The sequence below is a fragment of the Rattus rattus genome, chromosome 2 (assembly GCF_011064425.1).
Source record: "Rattus rattus isolate New Zealand chromosome 2, Rrattus_CSIRO_v1, whole genome shotgun sequence".
In the NCBI taxonomy this organism is placed as follows: domain Eukaryota; kingdom Metazoa; phylum Chordata; class Mammalia; order Rodentia; family Muridae; genus Rattus; species Rattus rattus.
This window is the reverse complement of record NC_046155.1, coordinates 90,428,945-90,442,861: the sequence shown is the minus strand read 5'-3', so window position 1 is coordinate 90,442,861 and position 13,917 is coordinate 90,428,945.

Sequence of the window (13,917 nt, the reverse complement as noted above, 5' to 3'; positions counted from 1 at the left end):
TGAGATCAGGGTGCCAAGAAAACCAGATTCTCCTTAAATGTGTGCCCTGAATACCCCTCCCACTCCTTCTCCACTAGCTCCAAGAATAGACCTTGCTATCCTTGGGGGCCCTGGCCAGGCTTGGTGACCAGGCTTCTTGCCACATCCGGGCCCTATGTGGGAGAGGCTAGACTCTAAGGACCAACTTCCTTTATGCAAGGTGTATTAGCTACTAGTCTTGCTGCCGTGACAGAATTCCTGACCAAAACATCTTAAGGAAGGAAGGGCTTGTTCCAGCCCATGGTTTGGGAGTTCATCATGAGAGTGAAGGCACCAGCCACAGGATGACCCTCGTCAGTTAAAGCTCTCTGGAATCACCAGACACCCCAGAGGTGGACCTCCCAGCTGACTCTAAACCCAGCCGAGTTGATGGTAAAGATTGACATCAGGTGCTCTGGATCCAGAAGCCTTCTACCATGTCTCCATGGGGCCACTCTGTCCATGCACTGAGGAACTCTCCTTCCTTCCCACCAGCACTCAGTACCAGAGGCAGCACGTGGCTCAGCCTGCTCCATTGCCCACCAACCTGACCCCACCCACTGCTCCCAAGGGGAGAAAAGGAAAAGGAAGAATTGCCATGTGCTACCTCCCTGCCCTCTCCCAGACTCCAGGGTGCCCGCAAACCTACTAAGCACCGTGTCTTAATCCAGCATGGGAACAGCTGCTCTTTGGGGGAGCCCTGAGTTAAGTGCTTTACCTGTGGGTTTTGGTTGGACCTCCACCAAGACCAAAGGAGGTAGCTCTCATGTTCAGACCTGAAACTTAAAACTTGATAGCTTGTTGTACTGTGGTGTCCTAGAGCAAATACACCATGGCCCTAGAACTTGAAGCCATAGTTGGGTCCAAGTCTAGGTGGCCAGTTCCTGTGTTGCAGGGTCCACTCCCCAAAGGAGCTGTTTTCTTTTCCCCTTCCTTGTGTGTATGTGAGTGTGTGTGTGTGTTCAGGTGGTAGGTGTTTGTGTTGGTGGATGTTCATGTAGGTGGGTGTTCATGTGTATGCTCATGTATGTGTTACTGTGTCATATTCATGTATGTGTGTGTGTTCATGTGTGTATGTGTGTTCAAATAGGAGGGTGTTCATATAGGAGGGTGTTCATGTAGGTGGGTGTTCATGTGTATGCTCATGTATGTGTACATTCATGTATGTGTGTGTGTTCATGTGTGTATGTGTGTTCATATAGGAGGGTGTTCATGTGGGTGAGTGTTCATATAGGAGGGTGTTCATGTGGGTGGGTAGGTGTTCACGTAAATGTGGATTCATGTGACTGTACATATGTATGCACATGAATGTGGAGGTCAAAGTACAATCTCAGGTGTCAGATTTTTGTTTGTCTTTAAGGTTCATTTGTATTTTACACGTGTGAGTGTTTTGCCTGTATGTCCATGAACGTACCAGTGTTTGCAGTATCGAAGCTGGCAAGAAGAGGTCGCCAAAGCTGCTGGGAATCAAAGCCAGCTTCTCTGAGGCACTAAGCCATTTCTCTAGCCCTCATGATTGTTAAGCCTAGGTCTTTCCCTGAGGCTTGGGGCTGGCCTGGTGGCCTAGGCCTGTCCCTGTGTCCCCAGAGCACGGATTATACGTATGCCCTACCACATTTGGCCCTTTTGTTTTAGTCATGGTGCTGGGGATCAGCCTCAGGTCCTCGTGCTTTGAACACTTTACCCTGAGCCATGGCCCCAGCCCAGAGCTGACTTGCTAAGGTCCACCTTGCCTATCCTACCTACCACAATGAGAACCTACTATAAGGCCCTCTTCCTTGCTTCCTCCACCACTCTGGTAAAAGTCACATAAATACACAAGAACATCTGGGGACTTAGTTCTTCACTACCTTTTTCTCCTCCAAAGAGCCTACCCCAAAGTAGATCACGTGAACAGTCTGAGTTCAATCAGGGCCACTCCCTCCTGGAGAAGCACCCACAAGCTTTTGAGCCAAAGAACCCTAGACGGGAGGCTGGGCTCCACTCTGTTGAGCAGAAAACATCCTCTCTGAGACATCTTCATAATCCATCTTCAAAGTCGGATAAGTAATGTTCACTCTCAGAGCAGTGAGAGAGATTGGAGGGAGGAGGCGCAGGGCGACAGCAAAGATTTTCTGCCCTCCTAATCCAAAGGCACTGGCGGAATCTCATCTCAACCTCTGCAAAAAATTACAATTCATGCAGAGAGCCATTCTTCTCTGCATTTGAATTGTGTCACTTTGTTTAGAAGAAAGAGAGGCTGCTGTCCATCCTGGTTCAAGCACTACTGTCTTCTCCTATATGAAGTTCCAAGAACTGCACACAGTGCCCGTGGTCACACTAAGGATCAAAAGGCTAAAAGAAGGAAAGGAGAGAAATCAGAGGCTGGCCCTGTTCCTGGCCTTCCCAACAAGAGTTCTGATAGACGTTGCTCCTCGTTGAGAACCCTGCATATAAGTAGGAAAAGCCCAATGTGAATGAATCAAAACCCCACGGCAATGTAATATCAGAGCCTAAAGTCCAGAGATGGCACAGGCTGCTCTGAGGCTCCAGATATTGGGGGTGTAGAGAAACCATTGCCAACTCTGTCTGTAAGCCTCTCATCTGCACATCCCCGTCAGCTTTTTCTGACCTGGCTTTTTGTTGGGGGTAACAGAATAGCAGCGGGCAGCTTCCACAGCTACTTCCTCCCTCTTCACTCTTCACAGAGGTGCAGTCACCAAGGTGAAGTCAAGGGGCTGGGATCGTGTTGGTGGCATTAGGTGCAAGGGCTGAGAGCTGGTTTGATCCTAGACTTAAATCACACTGTTGCTCTCTCTCTGCATGGGGACCTGGAGGTGAGGAAGAGGAGCTGGAATGTCTCCATAAAACCCACGGCAGAGCCCCCCACAATGTGTTAGACTGTATGTCAGTATGCATGCATGAAGGGTCATAGGTGGCATGTATGCCTTTGAGCATATGAATGTATGTTACATGGGTGATGTGTGCCCATAAGAGTACATGCACTTGGTTTGTGGATGTATGTTATGGTTTGCATTTATGCAAAGTATATGAGTTGGGAAACCAAAATCCTGGACTAATCAGTTTCCATGCAAGACCTTGCACTCTGGTCACTGATGCTGTGACCTCGATAGCCCCCAGTGACCCGCTGCAAAATCCCTTTACCCAGCAGCACCCGTGATAGGTTGGACATTTAAAACAAACACAAAAACCCCTTACCAACAAAAAGGAGGACAGAATGAAATCTAGATTAGAGAACAAAAGAAACGAAGTTATTTCTGACCATGTAAGTCCTGGGAGCAGCACTTTCACCACTCCTAGTTCCCTGCCTGACTGAAGCCAAAAGGGCCCCAAATCCCACTTGTGATCACTGTTCCACCTGAGTGTGAGGCAGCCCCGTCGTCACGTCCATCTCCACCCATCTTGCCACCTCATTTTTCCCTTTTCCAGGGACCCACAGGAAGACACTGACACTCAATGCTGTATCAGCAGATCTCAAAACACTCTGTCTTGACGCTGTAGGCACCAGGTTCAGCAAACAAGAGAAGCCCAGGCAGCGGTCGAGAGTTCCGGTTTTGCATGGCCCTCTGCTGCCCCCTGCTGGGTCCCTGACTACACAGCCTCTGGCTCCGCAGCAACCAGGCTCACCGATTCGCCGGGCCATCACAGGCTCACCCTGCTGGAACCTGTGAAAAGTCACCTTCTTGTTCCAAGGATCCTATCCTCGATTTGTTTCTTTACAAACAAAAAGGTAGAAAGGGGTTAAGGCTACTTTACAAAGTCTCAGCCCCATTAAAAGAGCTTATCCATTCCAGAATCAAACTTGCTGAATGCCTGCTATTTGCTAGATACTATGTCAGAACTAAGGATAAGAAACAAAAAAGAGGCTTCCTTGAGGTTTCTTGCCCTGAATCAACACAGCAGTGAGTCAGGCTGAAAATTAAAAATCAAAACCAAAACCTGCTGTGGGATGGGAGGGTAAGGGGACACGGGACGGGGAGAGCAGGAGTCAGGAGAAATGAAGCCAGGAGCACATGGGGACCAGCTTGTCCTGTAAAAGCATTGGAAGCCACAGAAGGCTATAAAGTCCGTCCATCTTTCAGCCCACCCCTGGCTGACCCCTCCGGGCTCTGGGATCGGGCACCCTTCAGGGTCTGTCCCCCGCTCTTTTCTGTCTACATTCTCTTGCCCCATTGTCATGATTCTAATCATCTGTATGTGGGCTGGTGTCTCCATGTAGACCTCTCTGCACACTGAAGATGAAATACACACACACACACACACACACACACACACACACACACACACACACACACACCAACTTCAAATCTGGACCACACTGCCAGGGAGATGGCTCAGGTACCAAGAGCACCTGTGGCTCTTGCCAGGGACCTGGGTTTGGATCACAGCATCCACACAACTCACAACCATCTGTAACTCCAGTTCCAAGGACTGCAACACCTTCTTCTAACCTTCCTGGGCATAAGACACATGCATGGTGCAGAAACATCCATGCAGGCAAAATACTCACGTACATAAAATAAAATAAGTCTAAGCACGTGTTGTAATCTGGCCGTCTTTCCAAACCATCACATCCTTTATGCCCCGTTTACCACGCTCACCACACAGGCCTCTCACAGTTCCTTCAAACAGGCCAGGCTGTCCCCTGCCCACTTCAGACATGCCACATCCTTTGCCCAGAACAGTCCTGTCGGCTCTTAATGAAGCTGATTGCGTCTTAGTCACCTAGGTAACAAGACCTCCTCTGTCTCCCCTGTACCAAGTGTCTTCCCGCACCAAGATGGATTTTGAAGTTCTAACCAATAACAAGTCTACAGGACGAGAGTACTGAAGCCAAGGAAAAGTCAGAAATCAACTCGAAAGCAGGTGATGTATTGTACTGTACAGGGAAATGTCAAAACAGGGCTGAGGAGGATTGAGGTGCCGTCTCCAAGGCCAGCCCAGCCCTGAGTGGCCTCCACTGTTCAGAACCCAGGGATGAGGCAGCTGCCTGCCACCTTTGAGACTACACGAGTTCTTGTCTCACTCGTTACCCCCACAGTCACTCCAGAAGGAAGAACGTTCAGATGCAGACACTAACTCATAAAGTCGCTTAAAATGCCAATGATTTTATTACCGAATCCAAGAATAATAAAGGCTCTTCTGAGATGACTATAAAACCAAGGGGCCTTAAAGAGAGAAGCCAATAAATTTGCACAAATAGCAACATTATTTGGGTCCAAAAAAGAGAAGTTCACTCAAAAGACTGACTTCCAAACCAGAGAAAATATATCTCAGAACAGACTTGTCAGAGAGTGCTTTCCTTAAGTTAAACAGAACTGGTATAAATGAGTTTATTTTTTTAAAGAAGCCAATAGAAAGCCATGCTGAACAGAGAAATATTTATAGGGAAATTAATGGAGAAGACCCTGAACATATGGGAAGATGTTCTCCTATGGTATCATTGAAGAAATTCACATAGTGTGTTTCCAGTTAGCAAAGTGGGAAAATAAAAGACCAAAAGCCTCTGTGGTGCCGGTAGGAAGTGCCCGCCCTTACTGAGGGTGCAGGTGGAGCAATGGCTTGTGTTCTTTTTCTCCTTCCTGGGGATCAAGCCCAGGGACCTGTGCATGCCAAGTGACACGCTCTGCCACTGAGCTACATGCACAGCCTGGATGCCTCAAACTGCAGTTTCCCTGTAGAATCTATATCAGAACTCAAAAGGTTTATGTTCATTCTCCTGGCCAATCATCTCGGTATGGTGTATTACACGTACATATACACGTAGACATTTCCCTTGTGTGTGTAGAGGGTTCTTCCTGACAGAATTTTCATGAGAGCAAAACCCAAAGTACAGATCAAAGTACACAAATTAGGGTCTGGAATTAGGGTCGGCCGGTAAGTGCACTTGCCTGACAACTGTGAGGACCACAGCTTAGATCTCGGCACCCACACAACAACCAGATATGACCCCGCCAAAGCCTGTGACCCCAACACTGAGACAGACAGGCAGAGGCAGGAGAATTGGGGAGGTGCTCTGGTGCCAGCCTAGCGGAGAGAAAAGCTGGTCACTGAGGTGATAACTGGTCACACCTTCATGGTGATGCATCCATAAAAATCCCTGGGCTGACCATTCAGATAGGGCCTGGGTACAGGAGGGTGGGATGCCTTGGATGGGCGGAGAGGCCCAGCACCCCTTCTCTACCAAACCTGTCCTGTGGCTCCTCTTCCAGCCAGCCATCTTTTTCAATTGCTTTTCGACTATGATCGGCCTGTAATCCAGAGTCTTCGAGCTTCTCCCTCAAGTTAACAAACCTGGAGAACTGAGTCACTGGAACCCCCAGGTCACAGCTGAAGTTGGAAGTGCTGCTTTACAACCCAGAGCTTAAGATCTGCCATTGAAAGAGGTGACAATCTCTAGGTAGTGAGCCCTCATCTGTGGGCCGTGGCTCTGTCCCCAGTAGACAGTGCTCAAACCAAGTCAAATTGCAGCACCTCCAGTTTGGGACTTCTGGAGAATTCACTAACACATGGAAAACACCTCACATACATGTTAATGGCTGGAAGTGTCTGTGTTGAGTGGTAGATGGGAAAAGATAAAGACACGGTACATGTCAGTAACCCCAGCACCGGGACCTGCTGTTCAGGGAGGAGCAGGAATTTAAGGTCGTCTTCATCTGTGCAGCTGTGACTGATCTTTCTGTAACCCGGCACTTAGACTGAGAGGGGAGGTGCTGAACTCTGATGCCAGCCTAGGCTATGCCAGTCTAACCTGGGAAAACCCCTCCCTCAAGAAACAAACACAACTGGGAAAGCAGAGGAAGGAGATCTCTGTGAGGTGACACAGAGAAACCTTGCCTGGGGGTGGGCGGACAAAAGAAATAAAAAGCTATAACAAACAAAGGAGTATCCCTGAATGCAGAGAGAACTAGACAAAGTTTCATCTAGATAGATAAACTTATGGGTACAGTGGATCTGAACAGAAAAATTCTTTCTGTTACTGTGCACTCTTGGACAATCCAGGGAGCTTCCTAAATCCAGGCCCTTCACCTGAAGCAGAGGCACACTTGCACTTGTGGAGTTCTTGCACTACTGGACAGACTATGCGCTGAGTGCCTGCCACACCACCAGTGTTCAGGAACTGATAACTCACTTCTCCACTGTCTGATTCAGCAACCCTCCAGTCCCACGTTCTCAAAGTATGCTGGACCAGCAACATCAGCACCATCCGGAGACTCAATAAAAATGAGTGTTATCCACTCCTAAGAATCAGACACTGAGGAGCTACTCAGAAATCTGAGTTTAACTCTTCCCTGGGTGAAGCCTGTGACATTGACAAGCTTGAGCAGCAGAGCTCTTGGGGACATGCTTGGCTCTGAAATACAGAAAGACCTCTTTAAACTTAAAAAGCTCTCTAGACTAGCCTTTAATCCCAGCCCTGGGGAAACAGAGGCAGGGGGATCTCTGATTTCAAGGCCAGCCTGGTCTATATATCAAATACCAGGATAGCCAGGGCTATGTAGAGACAGCCTGTCTCAAAAAACAAAGAGCTCGCCTTCCATCTCATTATTGCAGAAAGTTATTACTGTTGGAAGAGAATCTTTCCAAACAAAGTGAAAAGACTTGAAATAAAAATAGTGCTGACATTTTGATTCCAATGCCTCTTTCAATTATTTCTGTAAACAGGTCTGCTACATGAGAGCAGCCTGCCCTGTGGCAAAGGCATGTCAGTATGACCAGGACTTGAACTCTCTTTGGCCAAAACTCACTGACGAGTTGGCAAAGTTTACTAAGTTTGCAGAGTTTACAAAGCAGACTTAAGCCATCGATTTTACTAGCCACAACACCACAGTCAAGTTGACATTCCACATGATTGAGGGGATAAACAGGTACAATCGTTGGGAAAGACTTTCTTAAATCTGCACATCATTCTTTTGGCATAAAATCACGTGAGGGATAAGCAAAAAGATTCTCCCCTAAAGGGCATGCTGGTTCATTTCATTTTGTCTTGTTTTGCTTTTTCTTTGCCATAACAAGTTCCAGAACTCAAGGTCTGTTGTTTTGTTGTGTGTGTGTGTGTGTGTGTGTGTGTGTGTGTGTGTGTGTGTGTGTGTCTGGGTGTTTGCCTTCATGTGTATCTATACACTACATGCAAGTATGGTGCCCACAGAGGCCAGAAGAAGGCATCAGACACCCTGAATCTGAAGTTACAGATGGTTGTGGAGCAGCAAGTGCACACCACACTGGGAACCACACTTTTGGGCCATTTTAGCAGAATTTTAACAGAAGAGAGCACAGGGAACACACAGCATATACCAAAGCCCTTACATTTGAATGAGGTCATGGTCTCACATGTCACCATCCACAAAGTAGATTCTTGTCAAGATTCTATTCTGCTTGAAATCTGTTAAAGCCTAATTTAACTTACTTCTCTCCTTCAAAAACCATCAATAGGGGCTGGAGAGATGGCTCAGCGGTTAAGAGCACTGACTGCTCTTCCACAGTTCAATTCCCAGCAACCACATGGTGGCTCACAACCACCTGAAATGGGATCCGATGCCCTCTTCTGGTGTGTCTGAGGACAGCTACAACGCACTCATACATAAAGTAAATGAATATTTTAGGAAAAAAGCATCAATATTAAGTCTTTAAAAGGAGAAGAGGGGAGTCTAGTGGCTCCTTGGGGACCCGGAAAGCAGGGAGAGAAGAGCTAAGAGACCATTCCCATGTTAAGTGAAAGAAAACACAAAGGACACATAGATGGTGGACGATGTAGAAACAGCTCTGACCAAACACGGTCCATTTCAGCTCATTCTCCCAATCAACTACAGGAGACAGATGTGACTGCTACCTGCCTCCCACCGCCTGCATCACTGACTATAGTACCCATACCATGAGTTGGTCTGAAAAAATAAATGACTTTCGGAATGAATGTTCTGGCACAAATAAACATTCATAGCCTGGTAGTTACTATTATTCAATTATTACCAGAAGAAATAAGGAGTAACTAGAGGTTAGGTAACCTTCCCAGGCACTCAAAGGATAGCACACACTTAGGGACCACTTCTACAGTTATCCCTTGGCTTGAAGATTCCCAGACCAGGCAAACAAACCTGAGATACAGTCCTCTTTGTCCCCCCCCCACCACCACCACCACCACCATCGAGCATGCAAGATTTTGGAAGCCAGGAAAGGGCATGTGATTCCCCTAGAGCTGGGGTGCTCAGGTCCTCTGCAGGAGCAGCAAATGCCTTTAACCATGGAGCCTCATCTCCATCCCCTATACTTAACTTTTATACCTTCAAGCCAGACTGCCGCCTATATTGGTGGGTTTTTTTTCAGAATTTCCTTTTTCTTATTCTTTTAAGGAACATCTGAGGCCCCAAGCCTGTGTCCTAATATCAAAAACACAAGCCTCTGGAATATGGGGACATTGCCCTGCTCTCACTGTCACTCTATGGGAGCCCTGGTGAAGGCCTAAACACACAATCCTCAGATGACTCGGCCAAGCATGTTTTGGAGGATGCACATTCTGTTTTTAATTCAGCAATTCTAGGCATTTTTAGCAGGAAAATTTTCTGGTTATTGTAATCTCCTGAAACAAATTAAAGTCTTGAGTTCCAGTACTTAGAAAGTATTTAAACACAGAAGCATTGACAACATAATTATATTAAAATGAGGCCATTAATGTACTCCTCGTCAGCATAAGGGATGTCCTTAGAAGCAGAGGCAGGAAGAGCTTAGACACACAGAGGGAGTCACTCTGAAACCGGGAGAAAACAAGCCCGCACAAGCCAAGAAAAGACACCTCAGGGAAGAAAAAATAAACAGCCCAGCCAACATCCTGATCTGTAACGCTCAGCCTCTCAGAGCTGGGAGAAAATGAATTTCTGTTAAGTCATCCTGAGTGAAGTTTTTATTACTTGAACCATAGCAAACTCTGTACAGCTTCTCAAACCTTCCTAACAACGTGTACAGACTGCTTATAATATTTCCTTTCGTGTACAGATTCTCAAAGGATATCTAATTGAAGAACTGGAATATTCTTTGTTAAGATGAAATATCCCTTTATGACTTTTAACAGTGAGATAATGTATCAACACAGGAAGCAGCTTGTTTTCCAGGTTGGCTCATTGTGTGTTTAACTCGGCCACCAAATACAGTGTCAACAACAGAGAACAGCCCACAGTGCGCTCCAATGTGCACTTTGCTTGCTGGAGGTGCTGCACTCTGACCAGGAGCCCAGAGGCCCAGCACGGAGCTCAGAATTGTTACTGTTGTTTATTTGTTGTTTGGATGAGGTCTCCCTGGCTGATCTAAAACTGTAGACCAGGCAAGTTGCCAAACTTGGAGATCCTCTTGCCTCTGCCTCCCGAGAGCCAGGATTCAAGGCATGTGCCACCACAGCCAGCAAAGCTCGGCATTTTGTAAGCAGACCTTGTGCAATCAAGCTAACCAAACTGAAATCTCCCTGAAACTGGACCCACAGCTTCAGACATCCGATCTAATCAGTGTCTGCATAGTCAGGAAAAACAAAGGGCTGGCTGCACTAGGTCGGGACTGCAGCAGGTGGACCCCTGCCGCGTGCCTTCCGAGCCTAAAGTGCCTCAAGGCCTGAACCCTCCTAGGCTCTGGCTCTATTCTCTCTGGAGTATCTCAGCCAACCCTATTGTTTGGTTTTGTGGTTTTCATTTTGATTTGTTTCTGGCTTTTCAAGACAGGGTTTCTCTATAGCCTGGACTGTACTGGAACTCACACTGTACACCAGGCTGGCCTCGAACTCAGATCTGCCTCTGCTGCTGCCGCCGCTGCTCTCCAATTCCAGCCCCCACCCTCAGTCCCACATAGTGTTTTGTTGGTTTTTTTTTTTTTTTTTTTTTTTGAGCTGGGGACCAACCAGGGCCTTGTGCTTGCTAGGCAAGTGTTCTACCGCTGAGCTAAATCCCCAACCCCTCACATAGTGTTTTAAGTTTCATTTCTATGCCAGTAGCTCTCAGGCTTACTTCTCCAGGTCAGGAATCAAATCTTCATATCCAGCTGCTTACTGTATGCCTGTCTTTGGCTGTCTCCGACATATCAGCTGACGGATCAGTGGCTAGACAGACACAGCCTAAACCACTGACTCCTCCATTACCTCAGGGATGCAGCATGCCACTGGGACAGGAGTCCCCTAAGCAGTCTAGCCACATTCTTTCACCTTCCAGTCCATTTGCAAGCACACAGGACAATTGTCTAAAGCCACAAAGAACGTGTTCCCATTCCCTTTCTCTCACTGATGCATACACATCTTTTAAAACTTTTCAGTCACAATGGACCTAAGGCAAAAACCGGAATGCAGGGAGTGAGGTGGGGGTGGGGGGCTAGAGATGGTTCAGTGGTTACAAGTATGTTTTGTGCTTCCAGACGACCAAGTTTTGTTCTCAGCAGTCACATTGAGCAACTCACAATTCCAACTGCCTGTAACTCCTTGTCCAGGGGGGAGGGGGAGTTTCAGGGAGAGGGGTGGAGAGAGAAGAGGAGGAAGGGGAAGGGGGAGGGGCACCCAAAGCAGAGCTGTTGTTGGAGCAGTCACTTATATCTGTGGGACAGTTAGATGGCTCTGTGGGTAAAAGCCCTTGATGCGAAAGCCTGACATCGGAGGTTGGTCCCTGGAACCCTTGATGGAAAGAAAGAAGAGACACCAGAATGTTGTCTTCTGTCCCCCCCACACATAATAGTATATAATAAATACAATTTTTAAATTAAAAATAAGACACTTGGAAGAGTTAAGCGAGTTCAGACTTAAAACGACTGCTTCATCAAATGTACACACACCAGAGTTTCCAATTATATAACCGGTCAGTTCATGGTGGGGAAAGGGCTATTTTCTCACATGATTCCAAATGAACTCCTATCTTCAAACTTTCATCTTTAACGTCTGAAATTAAACTGTTCTGTTAGAGAGTCAGTGTCACTTGAGAACCGTTAAATAGTTTCCTCCTTGGAGACAACGGGTAGTTAAACATGGTCCTGTACTGGTTTATTTCAAAGCACAAAGTACTCAGCTGTGCCCTGAGCTTTTGCTCTACATGGCTGACGTCAGCACGCTGAGGTTGGAATCTTCAACTCCCCCCTACTCTCCACGTGTTTTACATTCCAGGCTCATGGCTTCCTTCTGGACTCGTGACGCTCCTCTCTCTAGGACACACACCCAGATCATATTAATTTTCTCATCAATTATCACTTCTCCCAAATCCCAACCTGAATCAAGTTCCCCTATTAACCAAACACTGAGTCCCACATCATCAGGATATCTTTGGTTACTGGTAAACAAAAGACCAAACGTCTGACAGGGACTTTCATACCAGGGAGGCTTTGGGGCATGCGAGTAACCACCACCAACCACTGTAGTGTGTGTGTCTTTATGTGATTCTTTATAAGCTTTGTCATGTATCAAGCAGACTTCAGCAGACTTCCCCAAACAATATTCCCTAACTGCACGTGAGGACATCTGACATATGGCTTACCCAAGTGGAAGACTGACTTTAATTGTAATTAATTGAAAGTATGGAAAACTGAGATATGTGGTCCTTTTCCCACTGTAGATCTTAGGAAATCTAAATATTGACCCAAATAAAGTTAAAACAATTAAATCAAGAATATACCTTTAAAATACATGCTGGATTTCCAAGACCTAATAGGAAAAATGTAAATTACAGCTCAACTTTAATATTAGCCATTAGTTGAAATGATAGTATCCTGGCTTTAATGAGTTAAATAAGATATATTACTAAGATTAATCTCATCTGGCTTTTATATTTTAATGTGGCTGCTAACATTTTTTTTAAGTTATGATAGGCATGGTGGCTCACCCAGCATTGCACAGGCAAAGTCAGACAGATCTCTGTGAGTTCAAGACCAACCTGATCTACTTAGTGAGTTACAGGCTACATAGTGAGACCCTGTCTAAAAAAAAATTTTTTTAAGATTACATACGTAGTTATCACTCTACTTATATTGGCAAGCACTGATCCAAACATTTAAATAATTACACAACCATTAAGGGAAAACATAAATTTAATTCAGTTTGTCCTCAAGGGTTTTAAGGGAGTTGAAAGGAAGAACATAAATGAACCGGTATTTTTCTGCCCCTGAGTGTGTATATTTATCTGAAACCAGGTTGGAGCTTGGAGCCAGAGAAGATGAAGAATTGAGTGACGACGGCAAAGGGCTCAGCAGAAGAAACGGGGAGAAAGAGCAGGGACTAGCTCCAAAAACACTTGCTAGGGGCAGAGGGGGCTCTGTTTGTTTGTTTTGAGACAGGATCTCTCTCTCTGTTCTGTAACCCCAGGTTAGCCTGGAACTCCATGTATAGAGCAGGGTAGCCTAAAAATCAGAGAGATCCACTCACCCCTCCCTCCTGAGAGTTGAGATTAAAGGCATGTGCCACCATGCTCAGCTAAACTGACCCTTTTTTATTTGCTTATTTATTAAGATTCTTCCCTTATTTATTCCGATCACAAAAAAACTATTTAACACTCTTCTATAGTGAAATCTTTAGCTAAAACGTTTTTAAATTCTATAATTTCATTATTTTGGTTTAATCGAATTCTTCTGATTTTATTTAAATAAAATTTAGCGGTTCCTTTTTATTGTGCTCCCAAAGAAATATAAGTACATAAAGAAATATATAAAAGCCAAGTGCCCAAGCTTATGCCCATAACCACAGCAGTCAGAAGGTTGAGGTCAGGAGTTTCAGGTCAACCTGGGGTACAGACTATCTCAAAAAAATAAAATAGGGCTGACAAGAAGATTCAGCGGGTAAAGTTGCCTGGATCCAACGCTAACTACCTGAGTTCGATCCCTAGGACCTTCAGAGTAAGAGAAAACTGATTCCCACAAGATGTCCCCTGACCTCCATTCCCCACACCATCGCTCGCG